The 27,355-nt window shown below is 37.5% G+C and overlaps 1 long non-coding RNA gene across 1 annotated transcript; it reads left to right on the forward strand.

The window, feature by feature from the left end:
* Positions 1-18,825: 18,825 nt before the first annotated feature.
* LOC104143835 (uncharacterized) lies at positions 18,826-26,533 on the forward strand. The gene is made up of 4 exons (XR_693988.2): positions 18,826-19,179; positions 19,393-19,572; positions 21,132-21,254; positions 26,348-26,533. It is a non-coding gene; the product is annotated as an uncharacterized lncRNA (long non-coding RNA).
* Positions 26,534-27,355: the final 822 nt, after the last annotated feature.

A 27,355-nucleotide genomic window follows, 5' to 3' on the forward strand; every position in this document is an offset into this window, starting at 1 on the left:
AATCTTACTTATTTCATTTATGTCCCTAAAACATATATTTAATAAAGTTTTCTTGGTCTTAACTATGTTTTTTTTTTTCCTGACTCATTACCAAGAAAAAAATAAAGTTTGGCTGTTTCTCTTGTTTATAATAATTTGAAATTCAAGGACATGATATAAAAATAGTCTTAGAGTTAGTTGAAGTGGAGATTAACATCAGAAAAAAGGGGTAGCTTTAGGTAAAACTATTTGTACAGATATCAACCTGCCTTTGCTTATACTATAATCATTGTTTAAGCCAAGTAGTATAACCTGTAATATACTACTATTATCCAGCATAATAATAAACTTTTTATGTATTTCTTCAAACTATGGTATGTTTTTGATATATATAGATATATAAATCATGTTTTCATTAGTAGAAGGATTCTAGTATTTGTGGTTAGGACTGCTTTATATAAACTTTTCTTTTTTTACTGCATTCTCACCAGGGCAGCAACACAGGGGGGAATTTAGCTTTCACTCATTTTTTCCTAGATACAGTGGGGATTTTATAAAGCATGCATGGAACAGTTTATCTGGCTCATTGTTTATATTTATATTTTATTTTAGTAATCTCTGTTTTTATGCAAACATCAATAGAAGCTAGAAAGCAGTTCCTCTATTCCTGCAAAATTTTAAAAGTGCAGCAACCTAAAAGGAGACCAAATATAATAATTACTATTTATTTAGTAACCCAAACACAGTGTGAACATGTATAGCTTCCCTGTGCTGTTAGCTGTCCTGTCTAAATACTGGAGGCTTGTGTCTCTGTGTTTTGACTTGTACTCTTTTATTTCTGCCCCTAGGCTAGGACCAGGTGCAAATCTGAAATAAAAGCCTGTAAAATGTGAAAGCTTGTTGAAAAGAAGTCTGAATTTTTAAAAACACACTAAACTCTTGAAATTTTAGCTATTCTCTCCATTCATTTTTAAGAAAAGAATTATAATTTTTTTTTTTTTTGGTGGAAGAAAACATGGTAGAATAATTGACTGCTAGTTCTGGTTAGTGTAGCACAAAGATGTAATCAGAGATTTTATATTATAGCTTCTATATATATTTCACTGTAAAAGTAAGGATCATTTTTTTCTTCCATAGTCCTTGAGTTAACTTCTTTCCTCTTCCTTTCCACTGAATTCAAGACTGCTAATGATTTTTGCTGTGACGTTTTTCTACATATGATTAGTTATGTTCCAAGCTTTCATGCTTAGAACAAAGCCTTATCTTTGTCCAGAAGTGTCGCCATGAGGCTTGCCGAAATCTTGGCTGCATCTTAGTAATGTCAGTTATTTGAACCTTGGTCACCAGCTGCATCTGCTGTTTAAAAAACATTTCAAAGCAAGATTTTGATGAGGAACAGGTCAGGGTAAGTTTGTTGTCAGTTTGCTTCACAAAATCCATTCATATCCTTTCCCAGTAAAATCCTAATGCATTTGTTCTGATATCTGCTAAGGGGTCGAGAGGTGTTACCATTTAATAGCTTAATCATCTCTTTATTTGGAGACAAGAGAGGGAATGGACAGCTATAGCTCCTTCTTTTCTGTCTTTGGGGTTATGGAGACTCCAAATACCTACAAAAAATAAATATCAAGGTGGGAGCAGGTGCATGATGAACTGGGGGGCTTCAGGTCTGCCTGAAGAGGAACTGCTGCAGGCAGAGGGAGACTTTTCCTCCTTTTTCCTTAAAAAATAGCCATCCCAAGAAGGTCAGAAGGGGAAAGGCGTTACCCCCTTTAAGAAAATGCTAATGCTGGCCTCCTCTCTCTCTCAAAACAGACAGGTAAATGGCTATATATTAGATACCAACCTCTCCTGAAATGCAAAGTGGAATATGTGGAGCACTAAGGAACAGAGGAGACGGGACTTGGGAGATGAAGTAGTGGTATAGTACACTACTAAGTGTGTGTGCACACTATTTTTTGGGTCATTTGTGTGCTCATATGGGAACATGGGATCCCTTAGCTCCATTCCTATGTAACTCAGAAGATAAATACTTTTACCAAAAAAAAAAAAATAAAGAAAAATCTCTATGCTATTTTAATGTCAATGACTATGATTGATGTCCTTCCCAATCCGATCTACTTTAACTACAGCTTAGTCAATACAAAAACATCATGACTAGAGTTAGAATAATTGGTTTCTGTAAGATTTCATTAGTCCATCTTAACAAACCTGTAGGGCTACATGCTGCTTTGATTACTGATCCCCAAAAAGTTACAGGCAGCTGCGTGTTAATGTTATTTATATAACTGCATTTTTATTATATTTTAATGGATAGCATCTGCTTTGTTTGCTAATAGCTTACTTTGTGGACCTTCCAAAGGGCAGTGGCAGGAGAGAAGAGAGGAAGTCTGCGTGCTTATCTCATGCTGGCTACTGTGTCCAGGACCAGTGGCAATTTCTGCAGGAAGGAGAAAAGCAGCTGCCTTGTGAGGAACAGGATGTGCTCTTGGGAACAGCTTCTGGCCCGTGGGGCTGGGAGTCAGGGGAGAGGCACAGCCAGCAGGTGCCTGGCACTGCAGGCAAGGGTTGCAAGGTTCCTCAGAAAAGTGGGGAGCAGATAGATAATCCACTCTCAAAGGGGTGGAACGAAAGACTGTTTTTTGGGAGCCTGGGAAAGAAGTGTAGTGCTCATTACAATCTGGAAAGTTACTGGAATAACACCAAGACAGGAGGAAAAGATCTGTCCTGCAAGGACACCATGGCTCAGAAATTCAGGCTCCTTCTCACTCAAAGTTTCCTCTCCTGAAAAAGTTGCATTCTTATAGATCCCAACTTTGACGAGCAAAGCCCGTAGAGTGTTTTTGCAGTGTTTGTGGTAAGGAAGAGGGACAGGCAGATCTGCCTCAAAATCCTCATTAACCAGCTAGGTAAGTGCTCCTCTCTAGCAGGAAGGAGTGAAACAGGATCCCATGTTTAGCTGTCTCTCAGGGGTCCTCTCCACCACCACTGTTGCTATATCTCATGCCTCGGCTTTACAAGCTCCCGAGGACAACAACATTCCCTATGCTCTCTAATCTATCACTGGTTGTCTCTCCTGCTGTTTCTGCACTATGTGTAATGATTTCATCCAAGCACCTGTAGGAAGCTGTTCTTTACCATAGCAGTGGAGTTCCTATACTAGAAATGTGGATAAATATTGACCCAAGTTTGGTAAATATTGATCCAAGTAAATATTGACCCAGGCACAGCCTGACAAGGTAGCTAAAGAGACAGAAATCTAGTTACAGGATATTTTCAGTATCAAAGTTTCCTTCAGTGCTCTGTGACCTTAAGAATGATAGTCCTGAAATTCTAGACATTTCTACAGATCAAAAGGCTCAGTATATCAGATTTTACATGCGTGCTGTCAAAAGCATTATTTTTCTGCAAGTGTGGAAGCATTTCTTCCATAATGATTTAAACAAAACAGAGCCAAATTTCTCTCAAATTAGGTGAGAGAGCTCTCTCTGGGGACTAGTCTTTCCCATCATTGTCTGTCTTCCCTTCCCTTTTTCTTCATGCCACAAGGCCATGTACTTTGTACGCCACTCCTCACGGCATAATCTCCTTGCCATCTTCTGCAGAGAGTCTATGACTGCAGGAAACAAATTCAAGCTGTCCTCAGCCCCTCAGCTGAAGTATCCCTCATGTGATGACGTCCTTCACCTTGGGCTCTTTTCTTTGGACAGGGCAGTCTGTTCCTGTACTCAGCACTGGCATTCATTTCCACTGCCCTTAGCACTCTCTCCTGAATCAAATTGCTTTATCCAGCTGCATCGAGCAGCTGAAGGAGCTAACCACGTGTCAGTGTAGTCTTACTACTCATTATGAGTTCAAATGCTCTGAATTTAACTTGCATCCTTGAGGAGGAAGTCTGTCCTAACTACTCCTCATACTTTCACAGTGTAGACTATAGAAGCACATATCAAGATCACTGTTGTCTCTTAGCCTCAGAAATAGAGTGAATAGGAAAAGTTAGACCTTTTATGAGTCCTCCTAGCGGAAGCCATCCTAGAAGTACAGAGTGAGAGACAAAAAAGAAGAAATCATGGAATCAAAGACTCCAGAAACTCATCTTGACTAAATAACGGTGAAGAAAACATATGCAAAAGCATTTGCTTTTATATGCACTGATATGCCTTTGCATCAGTACTCGGGTACTACATCTGTTGTGTTTCAGTTGGCATTACATATTGTTCCTACCTAACACCTGTGTGACTGTGAGCAGTCTCCTGCCCTTAGGAAAACTTCTATATATGAAGGAAATAGCATGCTAACAGGTTCCTCTCAGCAAAGGGCCTTGGGAAGCCAAGGCTACAACTCCCTATGGAAGAGACAATCTTGAGAACACCTTCCCAGAAAACAGACCCGCTCTGGGAGTGGGGGCCAAGAGAAAAAAAGAAAAAAGGAGGGATGACTGGAGCATAGAGAGGATTAGTTAAGGTAAGAGGAGATGAAATTTCAAGTAAGCAGCTATTTTCATGAAATTTTGACCTTTCTTTTTATTTTTCAGTATCTAGTGTTGGAGTCCAACCATTTTCAAAGTTTAGATGCAAAATCCAAAGCTCAGTTCTCATTTTGATAGCCCTTAGATCATTCTCTGGACAACTCCCATCATCCCAGCTGGATTACACAATGCCCTAGAAAAGGATCACAGTAGTTCATGCAGTTGTTGGAACTATATGCCTTGCATGTCCTCTGTTAGTCAGGGGTTATGAACCCGCATCCAAAATGAGACACATCCTGTGCAGCCTTGTGCTGTTTAAGAACCTATTCCCAGATTATGAAAAACATGTGAATGGCCAGGTCGTATCCTTCATTTCCGATTTAGTCATCACCTAGAGCTAACTTTTTCAGAGGGAAAAAATGACTGCATTACTGAGGAAAGTCCTGAAATAAAAATTGTAAGACCAAAAAGAGGACATTTCTGGTAGAGTTTGTGTCTGTGTCTATATTAAAAAGCTTATTTTTGTATGCTGGCAATCTGCTGAGGAAATAAAAAATTTCTAACTTCAACCCTGCTAAGAAGCATATGATACAGTGACTTTGAAGATATAAGCAATGGCATCATAAAGCTTACTGCTTTTGTTTGGATTGTTTGACCTCACTTTTGTACAGAACTGCTGAGAATGTTAAAACGGATATTGATGAGTATATGAGCTCCAACACTGTTCAAACAATGTGTGTCCTGTGGAGTTCAAATGACACAATTATCTCTTAATATCTCTTGAACCTTTCAAGTAGCATGTGAGACAATTTAAAGACATGCTAAAGAAAAAGATGATGTAGGGGCAGAATCCTGATAGCACCAAAGTTATCCAGCACTCAGGGGAGACAGATGATCATGACAACATCATACAAGTTATTCTAATTCTACCTTGTTTTAAAACATGAACGACTAGAACATAAATCTCTTCAGGAAAGGTGAAATAGAAGCCGGTAAAACAGGAAAGTGTAGGAAGGCTTTAAATGCGTTTTCATACTAGCATGTCTCAGAATTGAAAATGAAATATGAAGACTTTTTAAAATCTTTTTCTATCAGTGTAGAATCATATTTCTTCTATTTCCAAGATCACTTGGAATTAGGGTCACCAAAAATAAAATACTTCCAGGTTAAACTCAGAGAATTACAAAGATATAGTCCAGGCACCAAGCTTCAAAATGTCCATTGCGTTTCATTAAATAGACAGACATTTACTTTACCTTGCCAGTAACTGATGCCTTGAACACAAGAATGGATAGACTAGACACTTTTTTTGGACTGTTTTTCTATTTTAAGTAGCTTCTACTTTTATTCATACAAATAAACTCTTCAAAGGATTGTCCTGACCTAGTAATTGCACTGATGTTCCTCAACAGCAATTTTCCGTAGTTAACCTGAACAAAGATCATACTGAGGTAATGGAGAAAGGATTTTTGGAAACAAAACAGAGTTTAATTCTACCTATAAGAACTTTTCATGCGATTGCACTTCCTTGGGTTATTGAATTACAGTGGAAGATTTATTCTGCTGGTAATCATAAAAGATTGCTCTTTTTCTACATTATTCTTTGTTTTATTTGCTTCGTTACAATATGTTTTTCAGTTACTCCTCTATTCCATACTGTGTTCCTGGAGCAACCTACTCTCCCAAAATCAGCTACATTTTAATTCAGAGGATGGCACACATATACATTCTGCATCAATTGAAGAAAAATAAAACTTTACTTTGTCTATAAATATGCTTGATTTACATTTATTTAGCTGGTTATTTTTTGTAAATCTGCCTATGTGATAGATTTATGAACATATTGAGACACACCCTCATGGATATAAATCACATAATTGTACTGAAATTGCAACATTTTGGGATTCCATTTCATTTCAAAATCTGGCCACTGAATCTCTTGACTCATCTTAATCTATCATAATATAACAGCAGCAAGTATTCCTTAGAGATCTAAGTCAAGATTTGGAAAAGTGACAAACACTTATCCAGAATCTCTCTAATATATCTGAATTTTAAAGAGACTTTCAAAGTGCAGTTTTTGAAAATCTGGTATTCCATAAAGCACCGGAAAATGGATAGCCAAAAAAAATCAGACACCTAATGCCTAATCTCGTTTGATAGTCTGCGTGTACTGAACTTTTTTGAATTTACCAACTAAATTTAAGGATGGAGTTATTTTCCTCACATGTGAAATTGAAATATGATGTTTCAAAATGAATTTATCAGCTTTTTATTTTTATTTTTCCTTTTTTTTTATGAGATGGAAAGCTTGCATCTGAAGAAGCCGCATATACTCTTGCAAGCAAAAATCTGTTCAAGAACTGTTCTTCATTTATAAAACCAAAACCACTTCAAGTTGGATCTTGAAACTTGGAGAGCTTGGAGCAGCCATTTGTCATATTGCTAAAGTTCTTTCACTGTGTTTCTGAACTCTGTCTCTCCTCCAAACTGTTTGAATCAGCTCTTTAAGAGGAAGTACCTTTCTTTCAGTCACAATTAGAAAATTCAGCTCTCCGAGAAGCAGTTTACACAGTATGTAACCCATTCATAGCCTGCAAAGCATTTGTAGCCATTTTCATGTCAATTTAAAATGAGAAACATTTGGCAAAAAAGGAGATGGAATGGAGTCACGAAAATGAACAACTATTTTTAAAATGATAGGAGGGAAGGGGAAAAAAAGAGTCCCTAAAAGTATATTCAAGAAAATCCTAATAATTTAGAAGGTTCTGTAAAATTTTTCAAATCTCACAAAAGCTCTATGTTTGTGACTTTATTTTTTTTTCATTTATTCAAGTATGGCTATAGTTTAGGTTATATTTTATCCTAAAGAACAATTTAGACTGAAGTGTCTACCTAATATTCATAATCTATTTGTCAAATGGACCTCCAGGATAAAAATCTATATGGTGTACAACTTGCAAACTCACCTCTCACCCCAGGTCTCAAAAATAATGCATTCTCCCAGCTCCAACAGAATAAACCTCTGGATGCTGGATCATAGCAGGCATGTTAGGGGAGAAATTCTCAATTAGGATTAAGATTACTTTAATACACATTTATTTTCTTCCATGGTTTTGAAATGCTGAATATAAAGACCTGAAGTCACTGGGACTGCTTCATTCCCTTAAACTCATAAACATGCCTAAGTTGAGGCTGAATGGGGGTCATGCTCTGTGCATGTTGCCACTGATGTCCCTGCAGAAAGTCCTGCTGACTTTGCCAGGCTCTGGGCCACCTCTGCATGTGTGGAGGTGGTGCTGCCCCTGAGAGGGTGACTGGCCGTCTTGCTTACAGTGATAAGTTCCCTGGTTTGTCACCAGGACATACAGGGGAGTGCACTGCCGGGAGGGGAGGCTGAAAGGCCAGATCAGACTGATGAGCTCAAGTACCCACTCTGAAAAGCATAGCTCTAATGGGATATCTCTGCTTCATACCTTGCCACCACTTTACTTAGGGCCATTCCTCAATCTTTTCTGAAGAGTCGTCTTCACGTACTTTATGTGCCGATCATTTTATGTGAAATTTAGTTATGGAGCTCCACCATCTACTGAAATTCTGTCCTCTAAGTCTCTCTATCACCTTTCAGTCCTCTCAGATTTTCTGTTAATTGGCTCAGGTTGGTGGTATTTTCCAAAGCAAGCAGCTTTTTCATATAGTTCCTTTTTTAAGAGTAAATGGAACTTTTCTTATGGTATGTTTTGGATTAAAAGAGAACAAAATTGGTGGCATTAAAGGGCTACAAAATGTATGAAATGCTATTGCCAAATATGCTGAAGACAGCAAAATATTTTTATACTTGTTAAAAATTTTCTTTTAAACCTCGAAGGAAGGCTCAGCCTGTCTGAGATTATTTTTTTTTATGGTTTCTCTTATGCGATTATATCTCAGGATATTTTATTAAAAAAAAAAATTAAACCACAATATGACCTTCTGTTTATAATTAAAGATCTGGGTTTGTAAAAGATGAAAATTCACATGCCTGTATTTCACGTCTGAACCTTTTAAAAATAATCTTACATATCTTTCATCAAGGAAAAACAGTGTCAAATTACTGCTTTATAATGAAAGTTCGTACAACATTAATTGTAGCTTGAATTTATTTTCTACACCAATCTGAGAATTGCCTGGCCTGTTCTGAAAAAGCTGTGAATTTTGTCTTTTAAATATCCTTCCTCTTCACTGAAACAAATATATAAGTGTATTTTTTTTATCTTACTCAGTTAAAAAGTGATATACACAAAGAGATTTGCCATTTTATACTTTAAAAGTAGGAATCAGTATCTGATACTAAGAAGAGACAAGCTGTGGTGGGTGCTAAGCAGGTCTCTATGAAATATTGTGTTAACCTTATGATTCCTATGACTATAAACTCTCGAGTCAGGGCAGTCGACAGTTATATAGCAAATTAGTGTGGAATGTCACTGAATTAAACATGACATTTCTAGACACCTTGGGTAGTTTACCCCTTCTTTTTCCAGTTTCACTCTGCGTAAGGTCTGTGAACGCAAGTAGCTGATGTGACATCAAGAGCTCTACCTACCTCTGGCCTAACAATGTGTTCTTTGCCCCAACCTCCCAGGCCTTTTACTTTAAGGGTAAAAGCTTGATTTTGGTGCAGATCTACTACTTACCAAATTTTTGGATTTCTATATTAGTTCTTGCAAAATCCAAGAGGCAGTCCAAGATCAAACAACTCATGATTACATAAGGCACAGAAAACCCTGCATCAATTTCCTAATTCTTCCGATCTCTTCACTTTTGGAGAACGGTGTACCTAACACAGGGTTTAACTGGACACAAGGATGTTCGCTTACCCTACAAGCAATGGCTTTATATCCACATGTAATTTTTATTTAGAAGCTTTTGTATTTATTTTTTTAATCAGAAAGCCTTTTGCTTACCTTTATATTTATTCAGATCTTTGAAGAGAAAAAGACCAAAAATCATCAGACAGGAAATCTGTTTGTCTGAATTCAGCATATGTCTTTATGGAAGAATTCAAAAACATTTAACAGGGAAGAAATTGTTTTTGTACAGTATTTCTAAAACAGCCAACAAAATCAAATAGAAAATAAATGAAAAATTATATTGCTGCTGTAGAGTTCTCTTTATACAAAAATTCTGCTGAAAGAAACTCATTAATTATTTTGTTCTTTTGAGTTTTAGGTCATTTATGTACAGCTGTATTTATTTGATTCCTATTTAACTGAGTAAGATTTTTCAGTAAACGTGACTGTAAGCTGGTGTTCCACATCTCCTTTATTTAAATGTACATCATTCATAAACTGCCTAGATGTTACAATAAATATGACATAGTGTTTTGGGGGCTGCCAAGCATAATGGAGTAATCCCCTTCAGTGTTCATTAATTTCCAGAAAAAAGGATATGTTATCTAAGGAAAGCTAATATAATTAATTTGATACACAAGTGTCATGGGTTGTTGGTCTGTAAAAACTGTAGAAGCAAGTGTGACAAACACTATTTTGACACTGATTTGCTTTTAAGTTGATGACCCAATGGCACTTTATAGCATATAAACTGCATGTTATATCTACGAAATAAAGTTCCATCACCCATTTTAACGGCATTGGTATGCCACTGCAGGCTCGTGACGAAGTGCAGCATGCAGGTTGCATGAATAACAGCGATGTGGGAGAGGGACCATAAGAGATCGTCTAGTCTTCCTTCCTGCTGTGGGATCCAAGGCCAGCAAAGCACCTCTGAGAGATATCTGTTCTCTCCCTGTGGCTGTTGCTCTTCCCTAAGCCAAGGCCACCCCAAGAGTGCCCCGCTCCCCAGCACTGGGTCCTGTTACTTAACTCTTCTTCAGGTTATTAAAGCTCTCATGGTATCTGATCTGAGTCTGCTTCAGATTAAGCCAGCTACCTTTTCTTCTGCTTCCAGTGGGACAGTTGATCACTGCCTTCTTCACATCAATTTATCTTTTGCGTATTGATACTGTCATCACATCCTTCCCCAGGCTTCTCTTCTCTAAAAAAATAGCAGTCTTCTAAACCATTTCTCATGTCACGCTTTTTTTTCCAAACTTCTTATGATTCATTTATTCTCCCCTAGATTCTCTTGAGTTAATCTTAAAATAAGATACCCACAACTTAATGCGAATTTCACTGGAGGGCAGAACAGTGGGAAAGGCATCCTGAATGCCTCATCTGCTACATTATGAAGTCTTATACTTCAATTACATGCTTTTAATTCTGTACAGGTATTTATTGACAGCAAGGAATTTTTAAAAGGATTCACTCTTGATCTAATTATCTTTCCCCTAAAAGAGATTAAATTTCTTTTTAGTTTTAGCCTAATAAAATCAAAGGGAAAAATCTGATTTTGGAGATAAAGGATGTGCCCTTTTTTTGAATGACCTTTTCTCAATGTGTTATGTTCTCTCACATATCTTCAAAATATATGAAAAACAACAAACCTCTGTTTGAGTATCCAATACAAAGGCACCAAACCAGCTGCCATGTAAAAAGTACAAATTATCTCAGCTGACTTTATCATATCCTGTTCCCTGGTGTCCCCTTTTTGATGATATTGACTTTCTATGAAAAATATTCTTGAGATCTACTGAGGATCTATTCATCTTGATGGCGTTATAACCACATTTTAAAGAGTTGTGATGTGGGTTAATTGACTCTCACAGGCTTTAACTAGCTGAATTACAGCACTGAAACAAGATCTAGGCCCAGTGGATAATTCTCCTATTTCAGAATCCAACAAAATCGTTCACAAATCAAAAAGAAACCTTTCTAAAAAGCCTTTCTGAAAATAAGCAAAGGTAACCACACTTTCTGAAGTAAGAAGGCAGGTGGACAGATCATCTTTTGGTTAAGACAGTGTAAAAAGTGATTGCATTGAATTTTTGGCTTTTCTACAGACTTCACGATTGCCTTAATCATTAGTTTTGAGCTCAACTTCAGAAAGACTAATGTCTAAACACCTTCTTCAGATTGGACAGAGAACATCAAGGCCAAAGCCCTGAAAACTCTGAAAACTAGGGATAGTAACATTTTATTTCAGTTTCCTTTAGTTAGTTTGTGTTGTGAGAGCGTGGGCACATCAGTTTATGCAACTAGCACCCAGCAAATGCAGCGTTGATCAGCTGGTAGCCAGACTTCATTGTGCTTTGCGGGTAGAGAAAGAGATGTTTATTGCTGGACACTGTTCTACATTTAACAAGGAATGAATGAAAATGAACATATACTTCAAATGTCTAGAATAACAGATCTTTCTGAGTTTCTGCAAAAGGTAGCAGTGCCGTGCTCAGTAAAAATACTGTTTCTCTTGGGGAATTGCAGACTGGGATTTCTTTAGTTTCTCCGTTGTAAATACTAGTGATTAAAATTTAATATAAGCCTATGTTCAATCTAATATAACTAGGTTTATAGCAGTCATCTAAATTTGCTTCATTTATTTTTTGCACCCTTGTAGAGATCATTTGTAAATGTCTGATAATGTGAAATGCATATCATTTCAGAGACATCCTGTAGTTTGCCTGGTTTGATCCAAATTCCTCTTTTCACATGCATCTGAAGTAAGAAATTACGGAGTAAATTTTCAGTGCAGTTGAACTGAGTTTTCCTCTTTATTGGTACAATAAAAACGTGGATGCAAACTTTATACTAACCCATTTCATGTGAATCAGTTTCTGAGGGAACATATTAAAACTGGGATGCACAGTGATATGATTTGTGGGCACAAAAGAACAGCCAAGCAACTTTAAAATTGCAGTTCAAAAGGACTGTAGAGTTGTATAGACATACTAGGCTTTTTTTCTGGCACTAAGGAGAGAATTTTCCATCCAGATTTTTTCTTTTGAAAGTCATTCTTGGAAGGTGGATACGGAAAGGTAAAGTAGTCAAAATCATTGTTTTCTGTATTAAAGGCTACTAAATGGAAGACATTCCAATATGCAAAAATGTGTGTTTCTTGGATACCTAACAAGTTCATGCTCTAGTACATAATACAATAGATAATGGATGAAAGCTGTGACAGAGCATCTTCTGCGAAAAAATGTGCTGCGCACATGTGATTGAATGTGAATAATTAGAACCATTAAACAAATTAAAGGGGAAAAACCAAGAAAGTAAGAAAGAAAAAGAGGGCAGAAGAGTGCTAGATGGAGAAAGATTAAAATTCAAGCTACATCTATTGCTTGCCAGACTGAATTGCTCAAAGATTTCTTCTCCTAGCATATACATTTTTCTGACATCTTTTCCCATTATTCACCAACCAGACTTAAGAAATACGTACACCTGAACACTCCCACAGGGCTATACTTCCTTTTATTTTTCTCTCTTGCTGAGAATTTCTTCAGTCTCTTCTAGAGAAAGGAACTTACATTGCTGCAAGGCAAATTTTATATTCAAAACTTCTTAATTTAAAAAAGTGGGCTCTTTTGTTTCCGAGTTATAGGTGGATTGAACGGTGGAATGACATAATTCTCCGTTAAACTCCTTTCAAGCTTATCTATTGCATAAAGGCCACTGAAAGCATTTCAGTTGTGGCACAAGAAATCTGGCTGCTAACTTGCCACTGCAGGACTGGGCTTAACCTGCATGTTTCAGTTGGGCTGTCCTGGTGTAGTTCTAAGATTATATGGAGTAGGATAAGGGCAGAAAAGTAAAGATTTGCAAAGGGAAGTCAGAAAGCTTGTGTAGTTTACCTAGAATGGACCCAGAGGGAAGCGCAAGGCACAAGGGTGCTTATAAATTAGTTGCTAGAGGCAATTAATTAGCAGCCAAATCTGTGTACTAGATGTTCTGTTTTTTTTTAAGAAGGTTTATTGTTCAAATATTATTGCATTATTCAATGAATTGTTTTACGTAACAAGTAGTGCTGCTCTGTGGGGCAAGTTCTTCAATAACTGAAGGTTTTTCTCTAGCAATTCAGCCAGCTTTGCATATAATTTAAGAGAAAACTTCCTTTTTTTTTTTTTACAAAAAGGGGCAGGTTCTAAATGGTTGTTTAAAAGAGGGCAATGAACACTTCCCAGTACAATGTGAAAGTAAAATAAATATCATTCATGGTCCAGGCAGCCACAGTATAAATAGATTATATAAGAAGGCCGTGAGAAAACTGCCTGAATTAATAGGCTGAGATATGAAAGCAGTTTAGATAAGTATTGCACAATCATAGTGCATTTATTAAAAGGGATTTTCATTATCCTCCAGCTATACCTCTTTTGCCTCATGATAAAACACTGCAAAATAACAAATCACAGATCATTTGGAAGGAAAATTCTGTGTACTATTCTGAATGAGAAATATTGTAATATACATTTTTTTGCCACTGTCCTTCATGAACTACTATTAAGGTAGAAGAGACTTAGAAACATACTTTCCAGAATAAGTGTCAGTGTTCAGAAATAAACATTTTCCTTCAAAATCAAACTTGCTTGCCAAATTCCTTTTGGATATTTTAAAGATTCTTTGGTGCCTTTTATTTTAGTAGGTGCCTAAAGTTAAAGGATCAAGCAAATTCCTTCATCTTACTTCACACAAGGGATTTTTTTTTTTTTCCTTAACTTTAGTGGATGTTGGATTTGACCATAAATAAATAGATCAATTTTGTATATCAGCTCAGTTGTGCTTGCTCAGTGGGAGATATGGGAATTGAGCACTTCTGAAATGAGAGCACATATCTGAATACAAGTACGTAAGCTGGGACTTGAGTTAGAAAATTTAAGCTACTGTAAAATCACATATGAATGAAACGTTACGGGAAAAGTAGCCAGACAGTTCTCTAATTTCATCCCTGTATTTAATATTTTATCTTTCCTTGGCACAGAATAGGCCTGACATTCTTCATGTAGGGATATTTGAGAAATATCATATAATATATTGCTTTGCATTTGTTACTGCCAAGTTTAATTTTATTACTATACACATGAAGAATATCAGAGTAGGAAGGGTGTCAGGCGCTGCTGGTGAATTAATGCTCAGGGCCAAACAGTACACATCAGTTTCTTGGCAACATTCCTCTTTGCTAATAATACCATTTATAGGTTTCTAACATACTTGGAGTATTTCTAAATACCAAGGATAAGTTTATATGCCAGAAAACCCATTTCTGTTATCTGAAACATTGAAACAATAGCAAGTTTGAGACTGTAAGAGCTTTGACTCTTTGACCTGAAGTCTCTATTATAAGGTGTTTGTCTGCTAACACGAAAATATGACCTAGTGGTCAGTCCAGGTCTCTAGGTGCTATAATACAAATATTAATATTAAAATGACATGTATTTAAGTGACATTTAGAAGACTAATTTTTATATTCCATCCAATTGATCTTTCTGAAATACTTCATTCGTTTGCAACTAGCAGCACTCAAGAAAGTACAGGCATGTTGATAAAGGCAGTGAGTGCAAAACAACAGAAATCACGAGTGACTTATTCTTAGCGAACAATTTGTCTTTCAAAAGTGAACCATTTCTGCCTTTGAATTGTTCATAAACAGCGATTTAAAAATGTATCAACATTTGTTGTAATTTTTGCTGAGCAAAGGGCTGAGAAATTATTGGAAGAAACATTCAAATATTCGTTTGAAAGAGCTTTCACATAGACATATATTCAGTGAAAACAAATACAAAAATCAAAAGGAACATGATTAACAGCCTGCTTGAATGCATGAAAATATTTCGCCCTCTTTAAGTATATGAATGTAGAGATAACTCAGACCTCCTTCTAGCTTAAACTTTTTACTTACAGTAAGTGTGTGAAATTTCCAGCTAACTCATGTGTTTTCATAAACAGGACAAGTGCTGGCTCTTTTTTTAGAAACAACCTTACATTTACCAAATTTTCTTACAGCTGTTTGGGATTTTGAATATGATTCATGAAGACAAGCAGTCTACCGGATCCTACAGATAAATTATTGCTTGCATTATTCTGGGTTAAAATTATACTCTATAAGATGGCTATAAATATTAGTCAACACACAAATCATAAATATTAGCTAACATACTGGTCACGACATGTACATCCATATTTCTTGATATACCTTGTAGATACATCCAAGAAGTATGGATGCAATGTGGAATTGAAATTGTTAACAGGGAATGATTTTCTTCTTCAGTAGAAGAAATAGCTAAAACATTAAAAAGTTGTCAGATATATTGTCTGAACTCTAATTCTGAATATTTTTTTTCTCATTAATAAACAATCCCACAGGACCAAACTCTTGAAAAGTTTTTCTTGAGCTCAGTAGCCAAGAGAGAAGAGGCCAAGAAGTTATGGCCCTATAAAAAATTCAGAAAACCTTTCTGTTTCAGGCAGCAAAACATATCCCCAAACTCCTAATTATAGGAAATTTTTCTTTATACCTTACTCTTTCATGTTATCTCCTAAATAAAAAAAAAATCACTTAGTAATCGTACATGTCTTCTGAAACTCCCTTGCTGCCATTAAGCCATTCACTTCTTGTTCTAGCCACCTTTGTAAAGGAGATGAGATGGCTCATTTTATAAACTCAATAATTTGTACACCTTTACCTGTGCAGTTCTTTCTTTTCTAGCCCCCAGTTCTGCCAGTGTTCCCTCACAGACCAAGATTTCTTGTTCTCTGATCTTCCTCAGTGTTGTCTTCTGACCTCTTTTCTGTTCCTCCATATCTTTATCAAAATGCGGTGCTCAAAACTGGGCTCCAGCTGATGCTGTTCCAATGATGACTATATCTGTAGATTATAAGACTTATTTCATATATCTCACAGGCAGTACTCCTGCATATATATGCCAGAATATATGTATTTTTTCCTTTTCTGCTATAGCATGACATGGCTGACTCATTCTTTTCTGTGTTTGTGCTGTGGGTTAGCTAGTCTGGACTATTTCACATATGACTTAGAATTTGAATAACAATACAAACTTGTTCGAATCTGATATTCAGAGCATATTTCTGGCGCTTATTGATGATTTCCTAACAGCTGAGTACACCATTCAATGGATGGTTTCCCTTTAGTTTACCTGAGAACTAAAAAATTGTTCTTCAGTCTACCGTGACCATATCATTTTAATTTTGATAAAATTTGCCAGTCACATTTTTTTTTCCAATTTTTTCCAAAGTTTTTATAAAATGGTGGAAGTTGAAGTGGCAATATTTCCAATAAGGAAACACTGAGTTTTTTAAAGGGCAACACAAAGTCTCATAAAAACTGGATTTCCTGGCTGGACAAACAGTGAACGTGAAAGTCCAGCCCTAGGCTCAGCTGGTGGCTGCTCCCAAGAGCAATGCCAACACCATACGCCTGGGCTCTGCTAGCAACTTTACTACTTGCTTGGCAGGACACAAGGGGAGCACATATGTATCCCTGAGGCAGGTTGCCTGGGGTCCGCCTGGGAGATAGTTGTGGCTGCAGGAGGAGGATGGACTGCAGAGCTCGTGGGGCTCACAACCCCTGTCACGGCCACTTGCAGAACAGCTCACAATCCCAGATCTGCCTTGCAATCGCACGTTCTCTGGAGTTTATTCACCTGTGCAAGTGCACTCGAGTGATTAGAAACTAATTCTCATCTTATAGGCAACTATGAAGTTTCTTTATTCATGTTTATTAGGCACCAACTACTTTTATAGCTACTTTAGAATGAGAGCCTATTTCCATGGGCTATCCAATGAATTAAGATCTGAACAATAAGAAAAGACAAATGGAAGGCTACAAAGCCTCCAGATGGATTTCATGAAGTACGTTTTATGCCTAGAAAAGTTCTGCTGATAAATCTTATAGATAATAAAATGTTTCGGCTAACACCTTTATAATATAGCACTGCTGTCTTTGAAAACTTCTACTGGAAATGTTTTGTTGTTAATCCTGCTGATCCTATATGAGCATCGTTGCAAACAGTCATAAAAGGGAAGTGTTTGGGTTTACTAGATAGCATAAATTATGTTACAATTTCTGTATGCTCCTTTAAAACTGTTTAGGGAACAGATAGCTGACAACCTAAGAGTAAAGCTAAAAACTGGAAACTATTAACAGAAGGTAACTGAAAAGCAGTTTTACTCCTTTTTAGTATTGAGGGTCATAAAATATGACTGGGTATTATGACAGTTGTTTAAATATTTAGCAAAATAATACAACTTTTGTGAAAGAGCATAAATTTAACTGCAGTTAGGAACTTATAGCTCAATATATACAAGAGGAAACATGAAATTTAAATTAAAGACAGAAGCATAGAGATGTGCAATTGTCCCCTTTTCAAATGAGGAGTCATTGTTTTGCACGTACAGATATCGGCAGTGTACCTTGGGATCTCCATGGCTGTGGAGGTCTGCCCCATTTTGTTACTTTTAGGGTTGGCGCCACAGGAATTGACCTGTTTCATAATTTATGTCGAGCACCATTGATACTGATTAGTGAGTCAGAGTTCTGCACCACTAAATTCAAAATTTTATCATTTCATCTTTTCCAATGTTTATGTAGGCGGCTTTTCATTGATTTATATTGCTTTGGGAAATGGAATCATTTTATTTTACAAATATAGGAAAAGAGAAGCAACAAATTAAATGCAAAGCTACAAAAATTATTAGGGGACTGACCCTTACTTTGACTTCTTGAAGGCTGAACAGATTTCACATGAATATTGTCTCTTTAAGGCCAACATTTTATACTTATGCTATGCAGCTGAGGAGCATTAATAGTAGTTAATGTAGTGAAACCGTTCTTGGGTTCATGTTGTGCTCCAAGTGAGTATGATGGCCACAGGTTCAGTTTCTTCCCCACCAAAAAAGAAGCCAAGATAATAGCACTACTCCCCAAACCTGACAGACTGAATTTGCTGCCTAAATGGAGACCAAAGTTGCATTCCTGTGGAAACAAATTTATTAAACATCTTTCTGACAGCAAAAGTGCTTCTTTCAGAATAAGGCTGAGGGCATTTGCTGAGACTACAAGAGGTGGGAAGGCCAGCAGCAGTGACACCAGCTCTATAAAACCCCCCTACTCTCTTCCGGGAGAGTAATCTTCAGTTTCCTTTGCAGCTGATCTCAGGCTTCACATGCTTTTTTTTTTTTTTTTCCCAGAAAAATAGCATACTATTTTGTTTAAAAAATATGTGAACTGAGGAGAAATTGGCAACCCTAATTGTGACTGTTCTGCCTGCCTGTTTATTGGTTTAAAATATTTCCTGATGAAGTATGAAGACATTTTGTGCCTCAATAGCATGAGTACAATATTCAATGTTTTGAATGACTTAGATCTAGGAGGATTGTCTGAGTAGCTGTAATTCGAAGAGCACATGTGAAAACACTCTCCAAGGAGTAACACGATATCTTTGGATACAAAGGTTGTTTCAAATGAAAATTTCAGCTGATCGCTGCATATTCGTAGTCAGATCTCAAGCCAGTCAGCAGACTTGTGAAGGCAGAGAGTCCATGAAAGAGAGCAGCAGTGGCACAAGCTTTTTGTAATGCCTGTACTGCCCAATGCCAAATGAAAAATGGACTGATCTCTCCTGCTATACAGGAATTCAATTCTTAAAAAGTTAAATAGTGCTGTGGTTCGGATGCTGTACTAACATCAAAGACAGCAGGCTTTTTTATACTGAAGATAAAGAGGGAGGTGTCTGTTACTGTTTTTAGGAACTCCCTCTCTTTTACTGTTTGTTTATATTCTGTTACTGAACTGCAAAGTTCTCAGTGGAAAGGAGGTTTCAGACGGAAAACCATGGAGAGATAATGGTAAGGCTAAAGTACCAAAAGAGAATAAGAAAAAAACGTGGGGAAAACAGAGTAACTGAGGAATTCCCATTTACTTGGTCTCAAACTAGCAACACTTATTCTTCTCAGGCCTGAATTTGGAAAACATTAAAGTCCTTGGCCCAGGGAAAAAGGGATGCAAGTGGCAGAAGGAAGCAGATCTCTGACACAAACATATTTTGCCTCTCTCCCCAGGCCAGCCCAGGCAGGAGCTTGTTGCTGTGACCAGAAGCAGAGGAAGAGGCTGCCACTTGCACAGCCAGCAGTGATGAGACAGCAGCACGTCACTCCTGAAAGACGCGGAGAAATGCTGTGAGCTCCTAGCGGTGAAGAGTGTCCCCTCTAAAGGGGACGAAAGTACTCCAATGCACTGTGGTAAGCCTCAGGCCCTCATATTCAAGTACTTTATTGAAAGATGTTTGTTTGATATTAAAAGACAAGAATTTCCAAGGTGGCAAGCATTTACAACTACCAGCTGCCTTCACAGGACTTGATGCTCTACCTTGTTGAGCGAGAAGGAGCAACAAATGAAGCAAAATTATACAAAATTAGTAACCCCTTTGAAAACACAGCATTTATCATTCTTGCCTCATTTCTCCAGGTGCAAAACAGGAATCATATGTACTGCCCTCTTTCACACATAGGATTGTCAAAATGACTAGGAGAGATGCGCTTCAAAAATATTTGTCATATGGAGAATGTTACATTTCAGTGTCAGCAAACTTTATTCTGTGTTCAAAATCCCATTAAAATGTTTCCGAACAATGATGCTGGGAAGTGTACAGGAACTGGAAAAATGGAGGAGGGAAAAATGAGGAAAAGAGTTATAAACAGGCGGACAATCACATCTTCCTTACTAATTTTCTCCTTGTGTTTTAATTAATTTAGATCTTATTATACCACCAAGTGCAATTTTCCCTCCTGTCAGCTAGAAATTCCATCCTTGCTAAGTTGTTTGAAGGAGCAGGGTGTTAGTTTGCTCAACAACATTCAGTTTTCTTTCATTTACTAGCGTCCTTAGGTGCTTTGTCAACATAGTATACCAAAAATATTTCTCTAAAATCATTAGTTTTGACTCAGAATTTTGCTTTAAAAAGTTAATATCTGAAATAATGCCAGGCTAGCCAGCAATCCCTTTCTACCAGAACAGTTATTTTAAAAATCATTTATTCCCAAGTATCCAAAAATGAACTTTTCTATAAGGACTAGGTGAAATAAATATAAGAGTATTATTCCTATTTTAGTTAATAAAATACTGGGGGCTTTTTTCTTTCCTTTTTTGAGTGCCTTTTGTCAAATACTTTCAGTAGTCATAGAGATAGTGACCCACACATATCTGCACAGATGTAGGCAAAGCTGCCTGTTTGCAGATGGTATACTAGCCTATCTATAAATTGCACTATTTTTGCAATAGCCTTCTATGATAACCCAATTATTCCAATCTATGTTATTCCTAAGCACCATTTTACTATGGTTTTTTTTAGCCCTGAATGCAGCTGTGTGACTAAATAGAAACAGGTATGTAGGCACATGGCTTACATTATTGAATTGCATATAATTATATATTTTATATATATATAAAATCATTATATTTTTCTTTAAGCATTTCAAAATATATTTGCAAGTAGTAGGGTAGAGCAAAAAAATCCCAAGCCAAAACCCCTCTCAACTCTTTCAGAAATAAGTCTGCCAAAGATTTTCTCCTTTAAAACAGCTATATTTAAGTTGCCTAAATCAAATAGAAGAAATTATTAGACATTGAATTAAAATTATTCTATGACTTCAGCTTATAGTATGCGTCTTAAATAACAGTGGTCCTTCAGATTCATACTCATTCCTAAGACTTTACCAGCCTGCACTACTCAGTATGGTAAGTATGCTTCTGACCTATAGAAGCAGTATTGTGGCCTCCGTTTTTACTCTCTACGCTTTAGAGGCGGCAGCGTGGACACTAACCGAGATGTGAGAAGATACTGGTTTCTTTTCAGCATCCAGAAGCTGACTGTACACTTCATAATATGGAGACACAGAAGAGAGACCCCCGTCTCTAGGAGAAGGTGAGTGTTTCAGTGGGCAATATACTCAACTCCTAACTGCTTGCGATCACTGTGTTCTCAGATCCCTCATAGCTTCCCCGCTGCACTAAAAATAGGTTACTAGAAAGCAAGATTGGCTCCAAGTCAGTCTTTCTAGTTGCATAAAGCTTTCACCAATGTCGTGGAAAGCAGGATAGCTAAGTTTGGATCCCATCAAGCTGAAGAGCACAAATCCAGGTCTTCCACTTCATTATGGAAGATAACTGCTATAGAAAAAAAGGGCTTCTGTGCTGAACTCAACATTGCTGATATCTCTTAGGCTTGCTCAGAGCATGCCTGCCAGGTTAGGCTCCCAAGAGACTCAAATTCCTTGTTTCTAAACCCTAGCTGAGTTTCTGCCTGAGGCAAACTTTGATAAGTCATCTCAGTCAAGGGTATCTCCACAAAGACAAAACTCACATTTTCGCATACCTAAGCAACTTTTGTATGCTGCTTAGTGGAATTTTCTATAGATTCCCTCCTCCCCCCAAATATACTCCTACAGTCAGATAAGGCCATGGCAAGAAAACCAGCTGAAAAATGTGAATGTGTCCTACATTCACTTCTCGGCACCCCAAAGATTATTGATGCAGTCAGGATGAGGAATAAAAACATTTTCTCTTTTATGAAAAGTAGTTTATGATAATTTCAGTGAGCTATTTGATAATTTAACACTATGGCCAGTTGTAACTGTACAGCTGAGGAGACAGTAAGCTACGTTACCAGATAGGAATTAAAGACCACTGGTAGTACAAGAGAAGTGGGAACTTCCCATGCTGGTTTGGCAGCCATGGGCAGCATCTCATGAATCTATACTCATGTTCCCTCGGTGAACTTTACCCTTAATGCTATCCATTCCTCCTGAAGTTTCTCAAAGTGGAGACCCTAAGCACCCTAGGAAGATTTCTGGCGCTGAACAAATCTCTTTAACTCTCCCTATACTCTGTCACTGTTAATTAAAAATGAATAGAAAGAAACTTAACCCTATTTTCCTAAAGAAAAATGAGAATGTTTCTGATATCCCAGTTTAATCAAAAAAGCATACATGCCACTCGATTTAGCCCATGTTCTTTGCATTAATGCACAAACTGGATGTCATTCAAACTCAGAATTTGTTTTCATGAATCTCTGGAATTCCCATCTGCCATGTCCACGTGTACAAAATCAAGTTTCTCAGCCATAGCTGCAGGATAACTTTCAGTAGTTGCCTCATTAGTTTTAAATGTTAGGAACCATTCACACCCTAAAAGTGGATGTGCTTCTGCAAGGAAAAATTGATTATCTCAATTACATTACCTTAGGTTTAAGCAGGCTGGAAGAAGAATTTGGCCACAAACATTATACAGGGATAAAATGGTCACAACCTGGCTTTTGTAAGAGAGAGAGAGAGAAACATATTAGAAATGATCATTGCATTAGAGGATTTTCAGGAGCTGATGTGAGCCCTAACAGACTTTAAAAAGAACATATGTGGGAAAATTAAGGAACTCAGGTTTCGTCATTTAAGATGATAGCAACCCTTTAATATAAAGGAGTAGTGATTAATGAAATTGATTAAAAAAGGCATAGGCCAGAACTGCAGATGCATATAAAGAATTGGGGCAGTATAGCTCTTGTGCTTTCCTTTCTTCCTTTCCTCTTCCCCCACCCACTTCCTTCCATCTTCCCTCACAAATCTGTGACTTACTTTCCTGTGTTGTCTCTCCTCTTGCACTTTTAAGTTCTTTGGAGTAGGAATCATCTTTTGGTGGTGAATTTGCATAGGGACTACATTAATTTGTCATAATCTGTGATCAAGACTCCCAAGTACTACCGCATTACAAATAATCAATATAATAGTATTACTGAGCAGTAACATATGATAATTTAATATTGCTGAGTAATACTAAGGATAAGAATAGAAAGAGAGCCATACAAGAGACACTGGAAAACCAAAACAATGGAAACAAGGAAGTACTTCTGAAGAATAGCAACTGGGCCATCAGCTAAGAGAAGCAAAAACACTGTGCAAATGAGGAGAAGCAATAAAAGAAGGCAATTAAGAAAGCAAGAATGACAAACATGACATGATTGAGCAGAGTTTCACTAAGAGAAAGTTGTCAGAGATTTTGATGAGGAAAGTTTTAGTGGAGCAGGAAAAGGTGGAAAGGAACCTTGAATGAAATCAAAATGCATACCACCTCCGGTTCTCTTGCTGCAGGACAATAGTGCTTTTGGTTGACCTTAGCTAATTTTGTTTTCACATCAAACACTTTTGAATAATTGTTATTTAGTGTCCTGGTTGCTAACAACTGCAGGTTAATTAAAGTCTTGCCATAATTAGACACAATTTTAATGCCTCCACTGCACATGCTGTATTCTTATAAGCTTTTGTGAAGTAAAGTGCCCATACAAGAGTATGCAACACATGATACTTACTGTATTGCAGAATCTATATTGAAGAAGCACAGAACTATAAATATCTTATACTCAGTCCAGAAATGAAATACTTATACCATATTCTGCATCTTTGCATGGCTCTGGGTAAACAGTGTAAAGTGCCAGTGGTCTGTGGAAAGTGCCTGTGGAAAACCACAGTTTGAACCATGGGTAGCAATGACTGCAGGCACCCACAATAGAGCAGGATTGAGGCTTCTCTCATTTCTAAGATGCATAAAAACACCTCTCTTCCAAGTGGTCTCCAGTTATACTGAGTTGAGGCTTGGCCTTTATTTGGAAAACAAAAATGTGTTATTTGCTGGGGTCTGGTAGAATGCCCAAAACTGTCCATTTTGCCAGTATAGTTCTAGTTCTAATCTTAAATACACTAATATTCTGAACAGTATCAAATATACTAGGCACTATAATAGTAGCCTGTGTTAGCAGTGTAGCACTTTCCACATGTAACTCGGCAACAGAGGCATTTTATGAGAGAGGTTTCGGCTAGTGAGCCCTATAAATCCCAATAGCATTGCCCAGATCTTTTGGTTAGCATATCCCTCTCTTGAAATCAGAGAATTTTGCTAGACTGTCCTGTAGGAGTGAAGCCATCAGCAAAACAAGGTTTCCACTGTTAAAATATTTGTACAGTCCATTTGATTATTTTCAAATATACCACTTCCTCCAGTCCAGCCCGAGTTTCTGAACTAGATGGTATCTTTTAGGACAAATTTCACAAAACTGCAACAACATCAACAAATTGTACTAAGAGAAGAGAAATAGCGGAAAGTGAACTTCTGCATTAAGAAATATAATTGGAAAATCATCCTTTCCATTATGTCATCTCCCCTTATTGCATTGGCCATACAGTAAGACACCCAACAGAATTCTGGGACTGGAAAAAAGATTGGTTTTTGTGTTTACTTATGTGTTAGCAATCATATCTCAGCACCAAATTAGGAGGCAGCCCTGAAATAATTACTGCTGCAGCTTGCTACAAAAATTACTACTCAGATAGCCAAGATAGACTCAAGGATGGGTTTAACATGCAGCAAACACGAACAGTGGAATGGCAGCAGACCTCATGTTGATATTATGATCAGGGAGATGGGGGATACTTTGGTGGGAATATTACATAGAGGGAAAAGCAAGGAGAGAGGGGACATTGAAAGGAACAGGGGATGATGAAAAAGGGTAGGGGGAGAAGGCAGTGGGAAAGACAGCTGGGATTAGGTTGAGGTGAAGAGAGTATCAGGAAGGAAGTCCAGGAAGAAGAGACTGGAGCAAGAGACTAGTCAGTACAGTGTAACAAAAGGTCCAAACCTGCTGAAGGTAGGAAGTTTCACAAACACCCAAAGGACTTTCCCTGGTCTGACTACATATGAAGCTGCCCCTGCAGCTCCAGCCTCTGACTGGATCTTTCTCTGAGCTTCACCCTGGAGGGTGAGTAGGAAGGGAGGAAGCAGCAGCTGGATTTTATTTTTCCCCAAATAATTTCCTGCATGGCTGATGCTTGGGAGAGTAGTAGTTACAGCTGAGTCCTATCATACCCTTTCTCCTCCAGGATAGCTGCCCATGCTGTCTGATAGAAATGTGGTCTCTACCTCACACAAAGCTTCTCTCTCACCACATAGTTACTATCAGGCCTGTTTATTCCAGTGTTGTAGTTTATTCCCTCCATTGCATTTTGCTGTTCCCATCCATCATTCATTCATAACAGGCAACATCTTTTCTGGACTAGTATGGTGAAGGTGTATTTGGCCTGTGTAAAAGCTCTGAGACATGCAGGAAAGACTCTGCATATTTATTAGCCCAGGTTTATAAGAAAGCTCACCTCCTCTGTCTTTTTATTGTTTCCTTTTGCTTTCATTCCAAGTAATAAAGTCTACCTAGTCCAAATTCAAATGTTTAGTGCCTCAAGCTCTCAAATGCAATCCATCCCTGTTCATTTTCTTTATGGAAAGCAAGGCTGTGATTAGACATGAAATAACCATAGCTAATAAATCTGTTCCCAAGGACTGAGTAATCTTATTACAAGTGGGAAATGACAGTTCATTCATCAACATGTGGAGTTCTTTAGAAGAGCTGGTATAGCTTAACTGATGTGGGGAGGCAGAGAAAGTCATCTTGAAGGAAGCAAGGAACCTCCTGTGATGTTTTGCATATGTGGTGACTTCTGTGGGAAAGAAGAATACTGTGCCTCTTCTACCCCGGGATATAGTTCAGACTAATTTTAAAAGTAAAGATCTTGGTGGTTGAGGGGGTGCATAAATGTCTCCCATGAATCTAACAGGTTTGACTGTTCTTAACAGAGATGAGACTACACACTGCATGTGGTGGGAAGAAGGTTTATGTATGAGCCGGAAGTGTATTTCCTGTCTGCTTGGAAAGATCAGGAGACCTCTTTTCTGAGGTCTGAGGACCTCATGGTGAGGTGTCAATGTGGTGTCATGTGAAATGCAAGATTTTACTTCCAGAAAATATGATCTTTTTTCAAGCTAATGGTGTTTTTGCTAGTTTAATTACATTTGGGAGAAAAGGAAAGTTCTGCGATTTTCCAAACAGCGAAAGATTCAATCTTTATTCAGAGTCTGTTTATTCCTTTCATGTTCCATAGTAACAATACAATGCCTATAGTGACAGCTGTTTCCCTGCAGATACAAGATGGGAGTATCAGTCCAAGAGAATTTCGAACTGTTGGCACTCAGCATGGTTTCAAGAATCCTGATGTCCAAACTAGCATGTTTAAATATCACATTTTGTTCCTTTCATCTGTGAAATGCGTGTGTAATTTTCTAATTCACACAGTGAAATCTCCTGAATAAAAATCAGGCAATAGCTGCTTTTTGTATGTTTTTTTTACATGACTGGTTGTTGGTGGTGTTTGCTTTTGTGAGTCACAGGTGATATTCATTCATCAGCTGTGCAAGAATTGAAAATGTTTAATGTTTTTTCCATTTGAAAGTAAAGCACTATGAACATCTCTCTTGGAGCTAAATTTTTGTCAGCTTTATACCTGTAAGCCTAATTTACATCTTTCTTACAATAATCACAAAGATATCTGAGGAGCTGCCAGTGAATAAGTTTGTAAGCCGTAAATTTTTCCTCATCCTGGCCAAATGGAAGAAGCTGTTGAACACCTATTGAGAGTAAGACAGCTGGCAACCTCCAAGTCAGAGCTCCACATGTAGGCAATGTCTCAGCAGAGGTTGAGTAACATGGGTGGAGTTGTCTCTACAAACTGATGAGAGCACAAAATGGGGCGTTCTTTGGTTGAAACTGGCTTCCTTGTCAGAAGTAAAAAAAATTAAAGACTGGAAGCAGTAAGATAAACAAGTGTGGCCCTGAGAAGGTGCTGAAAGAGAGAGACCAAAGATTTGGAAATTGTTAGCAGGAAAATAGTCTCCCTCTACCTCTTCTTCTCCAAGCAAACTGTTCTCGGTGTTCACACGCTGTAAATAAACTAGATTACGTTAACAAAAACTCTATCTCATTAAATTATGTTTGCCTTATTATGGGGAAAAAAAACCACCCCAAAAATGCAAAACCCCAAATATTGGTTAACTGCTCAGATAGCAAATAACAAAATGTTTTACAAAAAGCAGTAAAGTAATAAAACAATGGAGTCTAAATTTGCACATAACATTTGTTATGCAGCTAGAATG

Source organism: Struthio camelus, chromosome 1 (genome assembly GCF_040807025.1).
Source record: "Struthio camelus isolate bStrCam1 chromosome 1, bStrCam1.hap1, whole genome shotgun sequence".
In the NCBI taxonomy this organism is placed as follows: Eukaryota; Metazoa; Chordata; class Aves; order Struthioniformes; family Struthionidae; genus Struthio; species Struthio camelus.